Source organism: Euprymna scolopes, chromosome 3 (assembly GCF_053919585.1).
Source record: "Euprymna scolopes isolate OS-2025 chromosome 3, ASM5391958v1, whole genome shotgun sequence".
NCBI lineage: Eukaryota > Metazoa > Mollusca > Cephalopoda > Sepiida > Sepiolidae > Euprymna > Euprymna scolopes.
The window spans coordinates 4,839,196-4,861,302 of NC_136484.1; the positions used below are offsets into that span (position 1 = coordinate 4,839,196).

Sequence of the window (22,107 nt, forward strand, 5' to 3'; positions counted from 1 at the left end):
TGATGAAGGTTAGAGAAATAGTTAGCCGAAACATTGTGAAACAACAACAGATAAGGATAATAGTCTGCAATAAATTAATTTAAAAAGTCTATATTCCAAATATCAAGATGTTGTCCATCTTATCATTTCTTTCTTTCAGTATGTTAAAATGTTCAATTCTTGACAGCACCTGTTTCATAGTGCAAAATCGTTCATATAATTATTGTCAATTTTTTTATTTATTCCGCCCTTAACTCATCATAAAAATAGGAACTCATCGACTTTAAAAAAAAAAATAAAGGAACATGGGCATGATTAGAAAATCGAAAGAGAAGTTGCAATTGCAGTTTCTTTTAGTTAAACCATCTTTGAATTCAATAAATTCAAAAATTTGAATAATTACATGAATGGTTCTATGCTACAAAACAGGTGCTGTCAAGAATTGAACATGTTAATTTTATTTTTATTTCGGACTATTAGTCTCATCTTTATTAGTTGTTGTTTGTTTGTTTTTATTTTTATTGGTTCACAACGTTTCGGCCAACTTCCTCTGGCCTTCGTCAGGTGGTAACCGCGACGGATAGGAACTTTGAATCTCCTAACTGCATTCTCAGCCATCACTGCCATCCGTAGTTGTCGTCGTCTCACCACATTTTTGACCAATTACCTCTGGCACGCTTTGGAAGTTGGCCGAAACGTTGTGAACCAATAAAAATAAAAACAAACAAACAACAACTAATAAAGATGAGACTAATAGTCCGAAATAAAAATAAAATTAACATAAAAATGCTCATCTCAAAATAAAAAATTCCAATTTAGGAATAATATATATATAAGAATTGAACATGTTAACATACTAAAAGAAATAAACAGTAAGATGGACAACATCTTGAAATTTGGAATACAGACTTTTTGTCATTTATTTGTATATGCTCTGTAGTTATATCGAGCGCCTTAAATTAAAGGATTGGTATAAATAAAAAGTGAAATATTATTGATTAAACATTTTTAATCTTCTTTCTCTATCACATTAATTACTGTAGTTCTCTGATCTCCCTCCCTCCAGTTTCAATGTATTACCCTTTTCCTTTCATGCCCCATTATTTCGCTCCTAATGTAGTTATCACTAGATGTCGCCACTCTAATATGTAAAAAGTTATTTTTTTATTTAACAGGATAAATGGTTCGTGTGTTTTAACTCATTTTAAAGTGTGGTCATCGTCGGTCATTCTTTCTCAAAGACTTTATTTTTTTTAAATATTCTTTTGCTTTCCATAATTAAAAACTTGTGTTTCTAAATAATATGCTCTTTATACTTTAGTATTTCAAAGCCTAATGCTTCTCATCAGAGGGAAAGAGAAAGTGCAAGATAACATATTAGAAATGTGACACCTAGCGATAACTACATGAGGAACGAAATAATGGGGTGTGGGAAGAGTAAACAGTGTACATGTGGAGGGAGGAAAATAGGAGAATAAAATTACAGTGATTAAATATAAATAGGATATATATCCTGTACCATTAATTGATGTAATCTCCCTATTGAATGGACGATCAAATTTATATATATATATATATATATATATATATATATATATATATATATATCCAAATTTTTTCGTACAGGTATTTAAAATTATCATAGACTCTTGAAAATTCAATATGTTATTGCTATACATCTCATGAGATGGCTGACCAATTTTTATGATTTCGGATTCAAATGAACAGCTACAGCAGGAATTGGAATACACCATACTAAAGCCTGATTGTAACAGCTGGGGAATTTCAAAAATGCAATCTGGATGTCAGGAGACCTTAGAAGAACAATATGCAATAAAATTCTGTTTTAAACTTGAAAAAAATGCCACAAAAACATATGGAACACTTCAGAATGCTTTTGGACCATCGTGCATGTATTGAGAATCAGTTTTTGAGTGGCATAAGAGATTCAAAGAAGGCAGGGAGTCTTTGAGGGATGATGAGAGGTATAGGAGGTGTAAGAAAGTCAGAACACCAGAGTTGATTGGCCAAATATAGAATTTCATGAGAATCATCATCTATAAAGACAATAAGTGCACACTTTGATGTCAGTGTGGGAACTGTACACACAATTATTTGTGAGGAACTGAAGATGCGGAAGATTTGTGCAAAGTTTGTCCCAAAGGTGTGAAGAGAAGATCAGATTTTTTGACCAAGACGGGCATCAAGACAGTTCTTCACCCTCCCTATAGTCCATACCTTGCTCCCTGTGACTTTTGATAACCCCCTAAACTCAAGGAAAATCTTAGAGGTTGTTGTTATGAGACAATTGAGGAGGTGAAAGAGTCTGTGACAAGGGTCACTGAAACACTCACACAAGAGGACTTCTATGAGGCCTTCCAGAAGTTGTTGGAATAGTATAAGTGCATTGCAGCCAGAGGAGATTACTTTGACGAAGACAAGAGTTTCATATGTGTACTATCAATAAAAGTCTAGAAACTTATTGAAGGCACCTCGTATCACATTTAAATCTTGGTAAGATTTTAGCATAAAAAATCGTCAGATTCAATGTCATAACTAATAGATAAGTATTTAAATACATTACTTATCTGAGAGCTAAATGTTTTGGTTTTGATTTTAGTTGATGGCATCCAACTCGTGTTTCTTTCTAAAAGTTTTTAAATCACTACTATACATTGGGTACAATATAATAATCAATAGTGAATTGGTTCTATAATAATTAATATGAAATCTGCATGAATTAAAATATCATATTTAAGCATATTTTATGACCGGGCAACATGCTAGTCTACAGGGTGGAAACATAAAATTGTTGCCCGAGAAAGGGCGACATGATTCCATTTCCGTTTGATGAAAGCCTTTTTTTTTTTTTTTTTTGCAGACCATCCACTAGTTGGCCAGTTGTGTATAAATCCCACAAACAATAGGAGCCTTCTATCATGTCTGAAAGTGACACAATGTTCTATGAGCGAGATCAGAGATGCATCGCTCTACAACTCATGCTCTCTACCAATTCAAGTTATGACAACAGGACCATTGCCAGCACCCTCAAAATGCATCACTGAATTGGCACAAATGACCGGAACATGCACACAGTGATGAAAAAACTTCCTACAACACCAAAGCCAGTTTGATCGCTGCCATCCGCCAAGCTCCTGACAGTGTTTATGGAAAAGGCATGTCCCCAGTTCCAGATCTGTATCAAGACAGTGATTGAGGCTGAAGGCGGCTACATTGAATAGATGTCAGCCTTACTACATAATCAAGTTACTAGAATTGATTTTTTTGATAAAAGTTTTAAAATAAAGCTGTAGTGTTGTTTTCTTTAGGGCGACACTTTTATCGTTTCACCCTGTATTTATAAAATTGTGTAACTAGCTTCTAAAAACTTTTAATACATGAGGATTTGCTAAGAATTTTAAAGTACTTTCTTTTAAAAAGTTTAAAGGATTACAAATGCCTTTCAACCTCCAATAGGTCGTAAAATAATCAGAATTTATGCAGAAATACGACGCATGCTATTTTTTTTTTTAGATAGTCTAGAAGTGTAAGCCATGTTTAGTTTCAGAAGTTTCCGATCGTTCGTTGTTCTACACAAGTCCTGAGAGGTGACTGGTTCGCAGTAAACAGTTCTCAAGTTGGAATCCACAGAGCAAAAGATTCTTCCTATGTTGACACAAAGAAACCATATGCGAAATTGCTACAGAAAGGTTTAATATGTATGGAGCAATTCTAGTTTCTGATTGGTTGGTAGCAAAACATGAATTAATTCGATTCGTCAGTTCCTAGCAGCATCGTTTATAAATAGAATCTCCCGACTGTGCAACTTGTAACAGATAGGATGTTCAAGCTAAATTCAATTGTTTATGCTATCTTTTATTAAATTGTTAGATGAAAGCACAGAAGAATTTTTAAAGAGCCCCCCCCCCATTCCCTTGTTAAAAATGGCTTTCTAAATAATATTATTTCAGTATGATCTGTATTCTGCATAAGTTCCAAATAATCTCCTTCCTCTAATAAAAGATTGAAATTGTGACTTGTTTATGAATAAACACAAATACATTCGGGTTGATCTAATTTTGTCATTAAATTATTTTTCAAATAGGATTTTTTTAAAGTAACTTTTTTTTTTTACTTGAGAGTCAATACTTGTCAAAGCCCGAAGACCACTCGACGATAAAGGTTAATGAATGTAAGGTGGTAATGCAGTAATCGCTAATGGTAGAATATTATATGATGTTCCTGAATTTTTGAAATGAGGATTGGTTATTCGTATTATTTGGATTCATTGGACGACTGTTCTGAATCTTGAGTGTGATTTTCTCAACGTTTCAGTCGATGTAACCCCTGACCTTCTTCAGATGTATTTTGTTGAACTCGGGAATGTTTCTGCCAAACTGGCTGGCGGAACAAAAGCATGTTACCCCGTGAAGTAAATAAAGGGTTCCGAACAAAATTCCGTCCAAATTCCCGAGTTCGACAAGCTACACCTGAAGAATGTCGGAGGTTACATCAACCGAAACGTTGTGAAAATCACATTCAAGATAAAAACAGTAGTCGGATGAATCCAAATAATACATACAATGTTGTAATCGGCCAGTGGAAAAGTGTTCCACAGGCGGGCAGTTCTAGGAAAGAAGCTTTGTTTGCAGAATCTGCGTTTAGATTTAGGCAAAAATAGAGAATGAGGGAAAAGTGGTTGCAACTAGTCGAGTGTGTTTTTTTTTTGTGAACGTTTAGCAAGAGGGGGGGGACCATAGATTGGAGCTCAGACAAGTTATTTTGACATTTTGTTTTTGGCTTTTTTTTATTATTTCGATGAATATTCGATTAATAGTAGTTTTGGTCAATGTTAAAATTCTTTCCAACTCAAAAAAAAAAAAAACCCTTTACAGTGACGACTTTTGTAAGTTTTTCGGGGGGGGGTGCTGTAAACAGATGACATTTAAAAGTGGGGCAGAGAAATAGTTTTCATGATATGAAAAAATTACTTTTTTAAAAAGTGATTATCACGTTTCTATATATACTATTTAACATAAAATAAGCACCCATTTTCTGACCACCTCGTGATAAATATTTTTTGTTTATTTTTTGGGACTGCCTGAAAGCTTTTTTGGCAAATTTTTAGTTACTTTCCACCCAACTACCTTTGCCAGGTTTTCGAGTATGCTGAAAATATCGCATTTAAATTTGCCGCAAACAAGTAGTTTTCGGATATCAAGCAATGTGATTTCTTATGTTATCAGTGGTGTCTGGTGTGGTGAGGTGTGTCAGAAATTTCGTGAAAAATATTGAATAATTTCACCCCGTCTTTCCAAGCTTATAACTCCTCAAAAATGTAATTCAAGCCCTATTTTTTTTTTTTCAATTAAAGGAGCAAGGATCAAGGTTTCATTAAAAAAAAAAAAACAAAAAAAAAACAACGTGGTTTTTTTAAAAAAGGTTTTAAACTTCGGACTTTACAGGTAAATTTCTAAAAAACATTACTTTTTTTGTTTTAAATTTGAATATATTATTTATTGATCATTTATCTTCAATTTGTGATATATAACACTTTGGTGAGTAAATTAATTATTTACTTTTTAATAGACACTTGAAAATGGAGAGGGCGTGAATCAAAAAAAAAAAACGTTTGTCTAAAATTTTATATTCGGTTTATTGGAAAGAGCATAAAATTTCACATTGACCCTGAAAATATTGTAAAAATAGAATCAATAGAAAAATTTTGATAGATTTTTAAAGTTTAAAAATTGAAAAATACTGAACTCGTAAAATTCAATTAATTTCATTACTATTTTTAAAAAAATAAAAAAATATATTCCTATTACTTTTCATACAACTTTAATAGTTTATTTTGGAAGTATAATCCATAAAGAAAATAAACAACCCGCTTTTAAAAGAGAAATTACGAGTCTTTATATTTTATTCGCAGTTTCGTGTTAGGGGTGTCAAAAATTCCTACAAAGATTCTGATCCACCTGGATGACGGTGATCATCTCTCTGTGCGTATGTTTTTGACGTGCGTGCGCTTGCTCGTACAGAAATGGCCACCACTAATAACATAAGATAAGAAATTACATTGCTTAATATTCCGAAAACTATTTGCAGAAAATTTTATAAAAAAAAAAGTTATCAAGGTGTCCAGAAAGTGAGTGCTCATTTTACGTTAAAGTTATATAGAAAAGTGGTCCCCACTTTTTGAAAAAGTAAATTCTTCATATCATGAAGAACTTATATTCGTTTTTAGCACCCCGAAAACTAAAAAAAAAATTATTATTGTACAGGCTTTTTCTGGAGTTGAAAAGAATCTTGACAGTGACTAGTTTTCTAAATGTATAAATCTGGTAGAGGCGAGAAACACATCTATACAAAAACGAAAAGTCGGTCGCGTGAAATTGATTAACAGCGTTTACACCAACGAACACGTGTTCGGGGGAGAAAAAAGGTCACGAAATGTCATATTTTCATTTCAGTTCGAACGAAACTCATCATTTTTGGGATTCATTTTAAATCGCTTAATATTTCCATGCACACACAAAAAAAAATCATTTATATTTAAAACAAAATACAAAAACAAAAAGAAAAGAAAAGAAAAAATAAAACAAATTCAAATTTCGAAAAATGTAAACAAACATGAAAGAAATGGTCGAATAACTTGTTTCAGTTTTAACAATGACTTTTTTTTTAAAACTGGTAAATATTAAATGATAAACTGGTTACAATCAAGTTCCGTACTTCTTTGTAAACGTTTATCGTCGGCTGATTTGATCAAATACATGAATGCCCTGGAAAAGTCAATTCTGATTAATGTTTACCAATTTTAAAATATGCAAACGAACTTCTGTTTTTTTCAGAAATGCACTTATTCTATCGTGCTGAAATAATAACGATATTTTTTAGAAAGCCATTCTTAAAATAGGGAAGGGGGTTGTAAGTATTCTGTATTTTCACCCAACAATTTAATAAAATACGATATCGTAAAACTTGAATTTAACTTAAAAATATCATTAAAAAAAAATAAAAAAAAAATAAAAAAACCAGCGGGGTACAGTAAGTGCATGAGCACAGCAGCACCGATTATTTTAAAACTGGCAAACATTAATCAGAGGTGACTTTTCCAGGGCATTCATGCCATACCGAAAACAGCAAAAATAATTCAAGATTTTCGTTATGTTCTCAATAAAATTAAATGCACCACCGCACTTTTTTTTTCTCTCTCTCTCTAATTCGTCAGAAAATGTGAAAAATATCGTTTGTTTATTTAGTTTTTAGAGGGGGGGGGTAAATATTTACATCTTATATAAAAAGTTTCAGCATTTTTAGATGCAGAATGTATTTTTAACGGATGAATCACTACTTACCAAGGCTAAAATCTACTTGAGGATAAGGATTAAAAGATGGCATGATTGGCAGTTAAAAAAATGAATATTATGAGAGGATTTAAAATGACTTATAGAATGAAGTAATTATTTGGACGATTTAGGCTGCTCTTCTTCCCGTCACAATGGTAATATTCATGTTTCGGTTGGTGTAGGGGGTAACCTCCGATCTTCCTAAGGTACATATTCCAAACTTTGAAAAGTACACCTGAAGAAGGTCGGAGGCTACATCGGCCGAAACATTGGGAATTAATATGATAATATGAAAATTCTGATCTAAGAACATGATCATTTTTAATAGTTTCGGATTTTTTTTTTAATATTTGAGATGGGAATTAATTCGTTTTTATCTTCTCTTCTTCGAGACAAAAACACGTGGAAAAAACAAAACAATTATCGTGGTTTTCTTATACAAGACTGAAACTAAATGAGTTTGAGAAATCAAAGATTATAAGACTTAATATTTAGTAAACATGGCATTTTTTTCTTCTTTAAAATCGAATGCCAAGAAGAGAAAACAAATATTGAGGGGAAAAAAATGCAAAGTTTAAAGACGCGATCGTGGAGAAAGAATTCGACCCAAAATAAACAATAAGAAATGTTGCAAGATTTCTAATTATTATTAATATATACACGTTTCAGTACATATAAACGTTATAGTGATACCAAAAGCAAGAAATAAAATATGGAGATTACATTGGAATCTATGTTTTATGTACTTTTAATAATTGCTCACGGATATATACATATATATTTGGTCATTAAGAAGAGATTAATAGGAGAACGACGGCTGTCTTTCTCTCTTAACAACTTTATGGCTTAAGAGAATCGCGAAAAGAAAAGCTGAATCATTCCAATAGAAAAACAACAATATCTGAACAAATATAATAATGACGTTAAACTTTGCTGTTGAAATAATATATCATAATATTTACTTTGAAAGGTGTTTGAAGGCCGATGAAAAACCGTAGATAAATGAGAGCTCACCGTTCCGTTCGACTCATTTTTTTCGATTAAATGGCAAGCTTGGAATTTGTACGGCCCACAATGCATTTCGACGACACGTGGTGAACGTCGACTAATGAGAAACCTCGTTACACGTCCACGGCGCTTAACTTCCGGTTTCCCGCCTGGCCGTATGTGCTCCAGAACGCCTAATCTTATTGAATGAGACAAAATCAACCTCCAAAATGGCCGACGTTTTCTTTCTACCGCCATTTTGTCCAGGCATAATCACACGTCGAAAGTCAATTTCATTTCATTTAAAAGAAGAAATGTTTCTGGAATTTTATTCCGCAACTTTAAAGCTATCGTGCACCTTGTCGTTATTTAGTTTGATCTGAAATTTAACTGATTCCATTATTGTAAACATTAAACTAATGTAAACATGAGCACATGGATGAATCTGCGATTGCATCGTAGTAGTAAAATGCGTGGTTACCAACACGGGCGAGCCGAGTTCGACTTCTGTTGGAGCTTCCCCTTATTTTAATTGATAATCAGAGATGAATTCTTATATGTATTTAATAATAGGGTAAATTCTTAAAACTAGGTTGTGCAATTAATCTAGAAAAAGGCAAAAAACACGAAGTTAACATTCGTATTTTACTCTTTATTGTTTCCCAGTTATGGTGGACTTTTTTTTTTCCACTGGATTTAAGAAAAGGCCTCTGCAGGAGAGGCGCGGTTAACATTGTGCACTCCTGTTTTTCTGAGTGAATAAATAGTAGTAAATCGTTGACAGTAATCGACCATCAAAATCTAATATTAATAAAGAAATCCAAATTAAAAATATTCCAGGGATTTTTCATCGAGAGAGTGTAGAAAGAAAAAAGGATATGCGAAATTTAATTCGCCGGTAATTACTTTTAAAATGTGTGTGTTTTTCTGTAAAAGGGATCGATAATAATGTGAATTCATTTTTACGCAAAGACGTTTATAAAAAGAAAAGATCAATCTTTGTGGGGGGGGGGGCTCTGAATAAATGGGTTGGGGAGGGGGTTAATAATTAGCCTGTGTTTGTAGTTGGAAATACACAGGTGAAATATGAAAGTGCAATGTAAATTAGCAGGAAAACTTTTCGATATGCTTATGTATCAGGTAAAAAAACGTATCTGCACTAAAAATTATGGAAAATTATCAATTACTAGCAGGGTGAAGCCCTTGCCTTGTGATAAAATACGCTTAAATATATTTTAATTCATGCAGATTTCATATTTATTATTACAGAGCCAATTCTCTATTGATTATTATATTGTACCCAATATATAGTAATGTTTTTAAAAAATATGTATGACTTGAATGCTGGCAGCTAGAATTGAAGCCAAAATTGTCTTCCGTTTTCCTGCTTTCCAGCTAACTGTAATATGGTTGTCTTCAAGTCTAACGTAAACAAGTTTTTGATGCGCCGTTCCATATAAGTTAACAAATTTAACGAATTTCCATTACTAACAATTACATTATTGTCCAATTGTCTACTGTACACTCTTTAACCCTTATCCTCGAGTGACCTCTTGGCCTTGATAAGTGGTGACGTCTTTGTAAAAAAAAAAAAGAAAAAACAGCGCTCAAGCCTTAGTCATTACATTTGACCTGCAAAAGTAACAGGTTTAGTGAACTTACTCGTGTAAAGTCAACTGGGTTTTTTTTGGGGGGGGGGGTTCTCAGTTTTGACCTCTTAGCAGTTATTTTTACTGGCTAAAGACCCAAATCTGTGTATATCAAGTTTCAAGTTAGTAGACCAAAAATTCAGAGAGAAGTTCGATAGAGACCATTCTGCACACACACAGAGGCAAGGTCACTTTTATATAGATACTAGCAGGCCGCCCGATATTGCTCGGTTGTAAAATATGCTTAGATGCAAATTTCGTATTTATTATTATATTATATTGGACCTAATATATAGTAATGATTCAAAAAGTTTTTTAAAAAAATAACTTGTGAGCCACCACCAAGAATCAAAACTAAAATGCTTAGCTTACGATTTACTTTTTCTTTGACATTAATACCTAAGCTATGAAGACATGTTTGCTGCAAGGCTAAAAATTAAAATATGAACCAATAGTTATTAAGTTACGCATGCATATTCGTATTCAACCATCACCTGGCAAAGTCTATTTTTTTCATTTTCACACTTTTGCACCAATTTTCCCTGGCTAAAACCCAAATATAAAGTTTCATATGGATTCGAATACCCTATATATTAAGTTGCATGTCTGTTGGCCAAAAGCTGACAAAAGAGTTTGGTAGGGATACTTTTTAAACAAATACATATATGCATACATAAATATAGAAAAAGGTTTGTGTTTACTGTAACCTTTTTACACAAATATTACACAAGTATAAATCATGTAGAATATCTACATGAATATAATTACACGTAATAGTTAACTAAAGATGATCATCCCTTAAGAAAACAAAAAAAAAAAAACAAATAAGGAATTAATTAAAATGAATGTTTAAAAGAATATGAAAATTAGCTAGATCTTTTGCTAGTGAATGCAATTCCATGTGCCATATATAACAAAGTTGTATTTTTTTAGAAATAAATAGAAAAAAGGGTTTTTAATATGAATATCAATACGAAAAAAACATTATAGGGGCATAGATATACTAGCAGGGGGCGCCTGAAATTGCTGGCCGTAAAATAATTTACTTTATGCAATTTTTGTATTTATTCTCTTGGATTTTTATAAATATATGTATGCACAGTACAGATTTCAAAAGTTTTTAAAGAATTTTAAAAAAATGACTTGGATGGAATCAGCTAGAATCGAAACTAAAACATTTAGCGCTGCAGCCACATTCACTAAAATTTGAGTTAACCTGACAGATAAGAACATTATAAAATTAATCCACTTTTAGCTTTAATTAGTTTATGCATAAATTAATAGAAATGTCAGCAAGTTGAAATATACATTTTGCATTTTAACTTGCCAACTTCTGTATCCATCCAAACATATATATATATATATAGATATATATAAATACATGTGCATATGCTAGAACTTTTTCATTGTAAATGCTAGACAATTATGCGCAATGTAGAAAATATGCATAAATAGAATTGTGCATAATAATTAAATGGAACCGATCATCTAATAAGAAATCAAATAAAAATGAATAATTAATGAATGAATGTTTGGGTTTGTTAACCGTCATGAAGTTGCTCGCATATCCATGACTGATTACATAAAGAAGTTCATTTTAATAATTTTTAAATAGAAAAAGAAGACTTTTAATATCAATGTCAGTGTGACAAAAATCTCAACTTTATATATATATATATATATATATTTACTACTTGGGGTAGAAATTACATATAAATAAATAACATAAAGAGTGTTGAAATTTTTAATAGAGAAATAATTTTTATTTATGTTTTTATTTATACACATTCAACATCTTCGCATTTGGGTCAAGGAACGCATTCCTAGACCGGCAGGTCACTTCCATCATCATCAGCATCGGTATAGTTCGCTTTCTAGCAGCCAGCTCCACTCCTACTCTCTGGAGGGGAGGAGGAGGAGGAGGAGGAGGAGGAAAGGGTTTTTGCCCGTTTTCGTCAGTTCGAATCTAGCCGGCCAAGAAGAAGGACGCTATTCGGCTCTGTCAAAAAGGATTCTTGATGTTAAATTCTACGTTTTTTTTCTCTCCTCCTTTGGAGAAGACGTTTGTTTAGAACTTCATTGGTTGGAACTAAACTATTAACGTTATTTTATTCTCAGTCATTATAAGACAACAAGGTCTTACGACTGGAAGATTAATACCGGTTATTAAAAGACAATCGAGTATTACAACTGGTAAATTATTATTCTCAAAGGATTAACGAAAGAAACTACCGTGTGTTGAGGAGTTCTTTTCTAAGAAGAACAAAATTTAATTTTGCCGACGAGACGAGCAGAATATCGCACCTAGAAAGGAAATCCCGTCTTTGAAAGATTTTTCAACCGAAGTTTCCTTCAGAAAAGAAATCTTCCATAGTTCAAGAATTTTACCCGTATTTGTACACATAAAGCCTACCAAAGCGGCTTTATGGTCTTCTCTCCCCTTTGAATTAAAAGGCACATGAGCCTTCACAAAGGAAATTACTTCTTTCTCTCATTTTAGGTCAAAGAAACTTTTTGTTTGTCCTTTCGGAAAAGAAAAACAAAAAGACCATTTTGTCAAAGAAAGACTGTTTTCCGGTTTTTATATGTTCTTTCTTTCAGCCTTTCTTATAAGTAAGGATTGACGTCTTTTTTTTGTATTTTTTTATGTATTTTTAAATGTTTCCTTAAGGGTTTTTTTTAACCTCAGCCTTGGGAAATAAAGGCAATCGATAACTTTTTGTTTTAATAAACTTGGATCATTTTAAACTTATTCGGGTTTTTTGTATTTCTTTTGCTCATTTCCACTACTTACTCTTTTCCGAGAAGTTTGCCATAAATGCTTTTTCCCCATTTTTTTTTTTCTTTCCTTTTTTGCTACCATGAAAAACGGATTTTGGTGACGCACCCAAAATTTCGTTAAAGATCTCTATAGTAGTTCTGTAGTTTTTGTTTTTTTTTGTTTTTTTTTTATTACATTTTCACCCCAAACAAGGCACATTGCCACTTTGGTGTAGGGGGCTACTATCAGGGGCAGCAACTACTGGGGCACTATGTTGGGATTTGGGCAGCAAGATGTCGGTTCACGTTGCACTTGAACTTCTGCATGTCAGTACAGTTAGGGAAGCAGGAACCTGGAATGGAATTCCAGAGTTTAGCGGTTCTGGGGAAGAAACTACTGGAGTAGAAAGATCTTTTACATCTAGGGATCTCTACTGTGTGGGGGTGGGTTTGTCGAGGGTGTCTACATCGTGGGGGCACAAGTGTCTGCAGTTCGTCAAAGTATTCACCATTAAAATACTTGTAGAACAGGCAGAGGGATGCAACGTTTCGTCGATGGGACAGAGGCTGAAGCTTGGATGCCAGTTCAAGGCCTATCAGATTGGCGACTCTTTTTTTAACCTTGTCTAGGAGCGAGAGACTAGTAGCAGATGCACAAGCCCAAATGTGACAACAATACTCCATACATGGGCGAATGGTGGCCTTATAGAGGTACAGGATACTTTCAGGTGTCAGTAGTTTTCTAGCACGGTAGAGAGAGCCTACCTTCTATAGTTCCATAGTGCAATATTAGAGCTGTAAATATTTTTCTTAAAAGGAATAGAATGTGCAATAGAAAGAAAAGAAATGCCAACTATTACAGAATTACAAGGCAAATGTATTTAATCTAAAGCGTTTGATTGTTTATATATAATTTATATATGTGCTGTGGATTAAATAAAAAATGAATGCCTGCTGTGTTAATAAGAAAGGTCCTATCTGTGGGCTGTGAAACTTTTGAAAGTTTAGTTCTTTCTACACGCTGATGAAGCCCAGTTGTACAAAATTATATTTGATGAACGATTATACACCGGAGGCTGAAACAATTGTACACAAGGTGTTACCAATAAGAAACCAACATTTTAAAAATTAATAAATACTTGTACTTCTATTCCTTTTAATGTGGTATCTTTAAGAAATATATATATATATATGATGATATATATATATGATAGATATGATGATGATGATTGCAGCACCTTGTCAGACGAGTGCCACTCCTCAGTCACTGAAAGTCCATGTGCCCGAAAATGACTTCTTACTCCTGCCAGTGACTTGCACATCCTCAAGCAGACATGACACTGAAGACGGTCATTGATATACATACATACATATACATACACACATATATATATATATATATACACATACACACATATACACATACATATATATATGCATACAGACATGATGATTGCAACGTCTTGTCAGACGAGAGCCACTCCCTCAGTCACTAAAAGTCTATGTGCCCGAATATGACTTTTAAGCCCTGCCAGCGACTTGCACACCCTCAAGCAGACATGACACTGAAAACGCTCACTGATTTGTATGAGACTAACAGCAGCGGAACCCGTATTATCATGGGCTTTCATGTGATTAACAAAACCTGCCTTAGACAACAGAGCCCGATCACACACCTTACAGATCCAGAGATCTCCATGGTTGGGCGGCAAGGTTTGGCATTTCCTACATGCTCTCTTAAGCTTCGCTCGGTCTATTTTGGCTGCTTCATAATGTTCTGCACCCCTGTATATCAGTGTCCTCCACTGCTTGCGATCATACGCTAGGGACTCCCAACTGTCAACAGGAATATGAAAGCTCACCAGACTCTCCTTGATGCTATCACGAAAACGTTTTTTGGGCTTGTGCTGGGGTCTTTTTCCAATAAAGAGCTCACCATAGAACAATTGTTTTGGAAGATGATAGTCTTCAAACCGGATGAGATGACCCGCCCAACGCAACTGGCTCTTAATAACAATGGTAGCAATACTGGTTGTTTTGGCCTTTTTTAAGACATGTATCAGGGACAAAGCTATACCACTTTAAACCAAGAATGTGTCTAAGGCAGTGCTGATGGAACCTCTCGAGCAATTCTATATGTGACCGGTACAAGGTCCAAGTTTCAGATGCGTCGAGTAGAGATGGTACTACACATGCTTGATATACTGAAATTTTAGTTGTCAGAGTCAGATCACCATCAGACCAGACTCTATCTTGTAACCTTCCAAAAGCATTAGATGCCTTGCTGGTTCTCTGTCTTATTTCCGCATTAAGAGTGCCATCATTTGATAAGGCACTCCTAAGGTAGACAAAATTTTTTACGACTTCAAGGTGCTTTCCACAGACGAAGATATCAGGTTCCACATACAGATCATGGGGAGCGGGAGTGTACATGACTTTAGTTTTCTTAATGCTAACTGTCAGTCTGAAGCAGGTACAAGCATTTGTAAAGAGATCCATCACTAGTTGCATATCTACTGAGGAGTGTGTTACCAGGTCAGCATCATCAGCATACAACAGTTCCCTAACAAGTCCATCACTAACAAGTGTTTTGGCTTGGAATCTTCTGAGGTTGAACACCTTTCCAGTCGTTCAGGATCTAATATAAACACCCATATCACAATCGTGGAAACCATACCAGAGCACAGCAGTCAAATAGAGCGAAAACAATGTTGGTGCAGCTATATCACCCTGCTTCACACCATTATCAATGGGGAATTCAGAGAGCCTCACGGTTGACTGTGTCAAACGCCTTGGTTAAGTCCACAAACACCTGGCAAAGAGGCATATGCTGTTCAATACATTTTTCCAACAGCTGTCTAGCAGAAAACACCATATCCACAGTTCCTCGCCCACCTCTAAAACCAGACTGGGATTCCGGAAGGATATTAGGACATACATACTTTTCCAATCGGTTTAGCAAGAGACATGCAAATACCTTTCCAACTGCCATGTATTTAAGAATTCAGGTGATCGCTCATCCCCCTCTCAGTACAGGCCAACAAGTCTCCTGTGCGTCATGAGTAAGTTGCTGGAATCTGTGTTTAATACAGAAGTAATCAACCATCTCAACAAAAATAACCTTCTTAGTGACACTCAATATGATTTCCGTTCTGCTAGATCTACAGCAGATGTGCTTACAGTTATATCTCATAGGATTAGCAAATCTCTCGACGGAGGCAACCTTTCTAGGGCAATTGCTCTTGACATATCTAAGGCCTTTGATAGGGTATGGCATAAAGGTTTACTTCATAAGATCTCTAGCTATGGTATAGCTGGAAATGTCTTCTCAATTATTAAATCATTTCTTTCTGATAGGTTCATAAGAGTAGTAGTTGATGGGCAAAAATCAAAAGCTCACAGTATTAATGCCGGTGTCCCTCAGGGGTCCATCCTGGGCCCAACTCTTTTCCTGATCTACATTAATGATCTTCCAAATCACATCCTTACATCATTTGTAGACATTTATGCTGACGACACTACCATTTATGGTACCACATCTAACACAGTAAACGACCAAGTTCTCTCCAATTCTCTATCCTCTGATCTTGAGCATGTAGTACAATGGGGAAAGGAGTGGCTGGTTACTTTTAATGCATCTAAAACCGAGCTTCTCTCTTTACATCATCAACATTCTGATCCACATCTGGCATCAATTGAAATGAATGGCTCTCGTCTTCAGGAGGCCTCAAGTTTTGACAAGCTTCTGGGCTTGACCATTACTCCTGATCTTAAATGGAACACGTACATCAAATCTGTTGCTAAGGTCGCTGGAAAAATGGTGGGATCTTTCTATCGATCCGGTAGATATCTCACTGCTGATGCTATTCTCTATCTATATAAGAGCTAGGTACGTCCAAGGATGGAATACTGTTGCCACATCTGGGCAGGAGTTGCTAGAAAGGACTTGTCCTGCCTTGATAGAGTTCAAAATAGACTTCGTAGCCTCGTAGGAGATGTCCTTTTCTCCTCCTTGCAACCTCTATCTCACATAAGAGATGTTGCGAGTTTGTCTCTGATGTATCGTTATTTTCATGGAAAGTGTTCAACTGAGCTTCAATCTATGGTCCCCCCTCGCCAAACTTTCACAAGAAACACTCGTCTAGCTGTAAACACTATCAATAATTCCCCCCCACTCTTTATCTGTGCCTAAACCTAAACGTAGATTCCATGAACAAAGCTTCTTTCTTAGAACTGCACGCCTGTGGAATTGTCTTCCGTTTTCCTGCTTTCCGGCTGACTACAATATGGTTGTCTTCAAGTCTAACGTAAATTAGTTCTTGATGAGCCGTTCCATATAAGTAATCAAATTTACCAAATTTTCATTACTAATGATTACTATATTGTCCAATTTCTACTGTACACTCTGTAACCCTTATCCTTGAGTGGCGTCTTGGCCTTGAAAATGTGGTGATGCCTATGTAAAAAAAAAAAAAAAAAAAAACGCACTCAGCAGCGAGATACATCGATAATTTCCACAATCAGATCTTGTACCCTTTCCTTTGTACAACATAACCAACATGGCATCTACCCAATCTTGGGCAACTGGGTCACCCTGCCATACTGACAATATCAAAGAGTGGACCACACAATGTACATTGACACCACCATGTATCAGTAGCTCAACAGGGATGCCATCCAGCTCAGGGGCTTTTTTCGAGTTTATCTGTTCTATGCAGTCAACTGTTTCCACAAGAGTCGGTTCAACATCAAATTCCGGACAAAAGGAACATTGAGGGATACTTTCTATTGCAGTAACATCAACATTGGATGGATTATGAAAAAGATCATGAAAGTGTTCATGCCATCGCTGCTTAATTTCATCTGAGGTTTTCAGCAAGGTTTTCCCGTCCTTCGCCCGGAGTGGTGTAGTTGAAGAGGATTTCGGACCATAAGCCTGATGAAGCAAAGTGTAGAATGTCTTGACATCTCTATGATCGTAGGCAGTCTGTATCTCCCTGGAGAGGTTAGACCACCATTTGTTTTTTATTTGACGCACACAACACTGAACCTCACTCCGAACAGAAGAAAAGTAGGCAGCGAGTGCTGGCTTGTTCAGAGGTGAAGAGTTGAGAAGTTTCAAATAAGCTTTCCGCTTTCTATCAATTTGAGGCTTAATTTGATCGAAATTATCAGTAAACCAATCTCTATGTCTGGGAACTTTAAATCCAAGAACTTCAACACATTTTTGGTATATTGTATCTCTTACTGTCTCCCAGTCACAATCTGAGAAATCCACCTGGTTGAAAGCAGATTTCAAGGAACTTCGTACGACTGGATCCTTCAATTTGGAAACATCAATACGTTTAGGCACTTTGACACCATTGAAACGGCTTTTTTTTGCGAACTGTAATTCTCAGTTTAGCTCTGACCATTAAATGATCAGTATCACAGTCAGCACCACGCATTACTCTCACTTTGCAAAAATTTCCAAAATCACCACGTCTACACAGTATGTAATCAAGCAAATGTCCATGTTTAGATTGGGGATGGAACCAGGTCTCCTTGTATTTCTGGTGGGAAAAAGTGTTGGTGATAACAAGATTTAGTTCACTGCAGAGATGGAGAAGCAGCATACCATTTGAATTGACTTTACCAATGCCATATGGACCCAATGGAGACCAAGTCTCATTGTTTGATCCAACCCGTGCATTGAAGTCACCAAGAACCATCAAACTCTCAGCGCTTGGCAAACCGATGATAACAGATTTAAGCATGTGATAAAAAGAAGTAATATCGTCTTCAGGCGAAGTAAGAGTCAGCACATAAACAGAAAGAACATTCATATAACGACCAGCAGCAAGGGGGATTCTCAATGTCATTGCACGGTCATTTATGGCTACTAGCTGTTCGATCTTGTCAATTAAGGAGTTCTTAACTGTAAAACCAACACCAGCCTCACGCCTCTCCTTTTCAGCTCTACCAGACCAGATCGTGTAGCCTGACTCGCGCTCAACCAGTTGATCCTCACCTGCAAAACGTGTCTCAGAGAGTGCAGCAATGTCTATATTGTATCTTTGCAATTCCTTTGTCAAAATTGCAGTCTTCCGTTCTAGTCTTTTACCATTGTCAATAAGTGTTCTCACATTCCAGCATACAGACATATATACATATATACATACATACACAATATATACATACACATACATACATACATACATAGACATACACACATATACACATATACATGCATACATACATACATACACATGCATATGCATACATACACATACATATATACATATGCATACATACACATATACACATACATACACACATATACATACACACATACCTATACGTACACATATACATACATATGATGATTGCAACGTCTTGTCAGACGAGTGCCACTCCCTCAGACATTTAAAATCCATGAGCCCAAATGTCTGAGGGAGTATCTATACAAATATGATGTTACAGAGTCTTAGCTTTGTATGACAGCTAAGTTTCTCGCTCGGTTCAAAATGTTGAGATCCAGCAACAAGCAAGAGCAAGATAGCCAGCAACAAATTAAACTGCAGACCAGCTTAATGCGGGTAATGGTCTTCCGCTTTATGGTTTTTTAAATCAGAGATTTGCTTCTCCTAGAAAGGTTGCCTTCACCACGGCTTACGGGAGCCCTCTCCACCCCAATACACATATACACACACACACACACACACAAATATACACGGCGCTAGTTGGCCGTTGACCTAGAAAAAGAGTTCATTCACCCTTTGGAAGGTCTTGTTTTTAATCCTTCAGGGAGACTAGCAACCCTCCTCACCAAACAAGTCTGGTGGGGGAACCAGTTTAGTCGCCGATGACCCGACCATGAGGCAGGTAGTACTGGGTTACATGGTACCAGTAGCCCATGACATGACCTGACTAAATAAATCATATACACATACATATACTTACATATATATGCACATATGTATGCATATATACAAATTTATATACACACATATACATATACATACACACATATACATATATACACACATACACATATACATACACATATACATACATATTGCCTGTCTAGCCGCACTGATGAGCTGTGAAACAGCGAAACAGTACTGTATGTGAATGACTATATATATATATATATATATATATATATATATATATATATATATATATATGATTAGTTTGTTTTTTTTGGGGAAAAAAAATTCCAGCAGAGTGCTCAATTAAAAGGAAAATCCAAATTGTAAGAACATATTTATATTTTGTGTACAGAAAGTTGTTAGTTGAGACAGATCATTGGTACCGTCAGTTTCAAGCCCGATAATAAGGCCCGTTTAAGGTATCCACTTATGTATGTGGATGACTATATATATATATATATATATATATATATATATATATATATATATATATATATATAAAAGTGAACGTGTCTGTCTGTCTGTCTGTCTGTCTGTGTACATTTCCCTACACAATAACTCTGTCAATTTTTAGTCTATAGACTCGAAATTTGAAATACCGGGTACTGAGATTTGGGAAAATCGATGTGACCGGTGTCAGCCAGAAATTTGGCTGTTAAGGGGTCAAATTTCAACGATTTGACCTTTAAGAACTCTACGAAACTCCTCCGACAATTTTGGGTCTAGACACTTGAAATTTTAGATATAGGTTCCTTGAACCTGGATCTAACTTAATAAAGTGATTTGAGCCCGAAACTATAAATTTTAAGGGGTCATAATAGCGGTCAAAGTTTTAAAAAATAAACCATTTTTTTTGTTTTTTTGCTTTTTTTGCACAGCATACACCTCCAAACACCCGAGCAACGCCGGGCACCCCTGCTAGTATATATATATATGCATACACGTAATACCGGAGAGAACTTGAATGCCTACTAGACACTATCCTCGAGTGTGCATGAGGATACTTTTCTCTAAAAGTAAACCCTGATCAAATATTCAAAATCACATTTCGTATTTGCTGCCCACTATGGCTAATTTACATGAGCTTTCATGAGGAATGATGCACCTTCTCCAAGTGATGTTACCTCAAGTAACAGCACAAAGCTGGATACTCCACCAGACTAGATAAATTCTTGTCCTGGAATTCAGTAAGACGAAAGACCAAAACGAAAGATATACTACAACATACGAGAATAGTTAATTGGGGAGAGGAAAATTATGTTCTCATTTTCTTAATTAACTCAGTGTTTGAGAGATAAAGAACTTTAATGGAACATTAGAATATCTATGTATCTCATATAGAGTTCAAGTGTTAGTCCCAGGTTGTGGGCCTCCTAATTTCTGAGAACTTCGACTGAAGTAAAATAAAACAAAAAATATACATACACATACATACTCTCTCAGTTCAAGATGTTGAGATCCAGCAACAAACAAGAGCAAGATAGCCAGCAGCAAGTCAAGTATCTCTCTCTCTCTCTCTCTCTCTCTCTCTCTCTCTCTCTCTCTCTCTCTCTCTAGATATTTATATATATATATATATATATATATATATATATATATATATATATATATATATATATTCAATGCAATAAGAATGAAATGTTTACCCAATAAAAGCAAGTGTTACTTCAACCTAATATAATATTAATATTTATTTATTGATATATGAATCCCAACCAAATAAAAAACTCAATACAAACACAATAGGGAGTAAAGCTTGTCATAAGAAAAAGAAATCAAGGCTGTAAATTAAAATTTACAAGTAAATTTATTGTTCGACAGAATACTCTGAAAACAATTTTCAAAAAATCCTTATTCTGTGAACTTTCAAAGAATCCTATTCTTCTCTTCAGAGAAAAGAAAGAAATTAGAAAATTATCATTAAGGCTGCAGAACTTTACTGCATGAATTCACTGTACTGCAGAACTTTACTTGAAAAATTAACCATGCCGCAGAACTTTATTCCACAAATCCACCCTGCCACAAAAGTTTACTCCACGAATTCACCCCACTGCAGAACTTAAAAAATTTACATGCTGCAGAACTTTACTCAACAAATTCACCCTGCTGCAGGACTTAACGAATTTACCCTGCCACAGAACATTATTTCACAAAGTACCATGCCACAGCACTTTACTCCATGAATTCACTCTGCCACAGAACTTTACTTTATGATTTAACCCAGCTGCAGAACTTTACTTCATGAATTAACCCCACCGCTGAACTTTGCTCGACAAATTCCCCCTACACAGACTTCTACTCTCTGAATTCACCCCGTGGTAGAACTTTACTTCACAAATTCACATGTCGTAGAATTTTACTCCATAAATTAACTACACTGCAGAACTTTACTTCAGGAATTCACCCAGACACAGAACTTTATTCCACAAATTCACTCCACTGCAGAACTTTACTCCACGAATTCAC

The 22,107-nt window shown here is 35.2% G+C and overlaps 1 protein-coding gene across 3 annotated transcripts in view; it reads right to left on the reverse strand.

Moving 5' to 3' along the window:
* LOC145252820 (transcription initiation factor TFIID subunit 1-like) overlaps positions 1–8,422 on the reverse strand; it is a 120,498-nt gene extending 112,076 nt beyond the window's left edge. For all 3 annotated transcript variants that reach the window (XM_080112809.1, XM_080112804.1, XM_080112796.1), the window contains exon 1: positions 8,294–8,422. The gene's annotated coding sequence lies outside the window, so the exon portion shown is untranslated. The remainder of the gene's footprint in view (positions 1–8,293) is intronic.
* Positions 8,423–22,107: the final 13,685 nt, after the last annotated feature.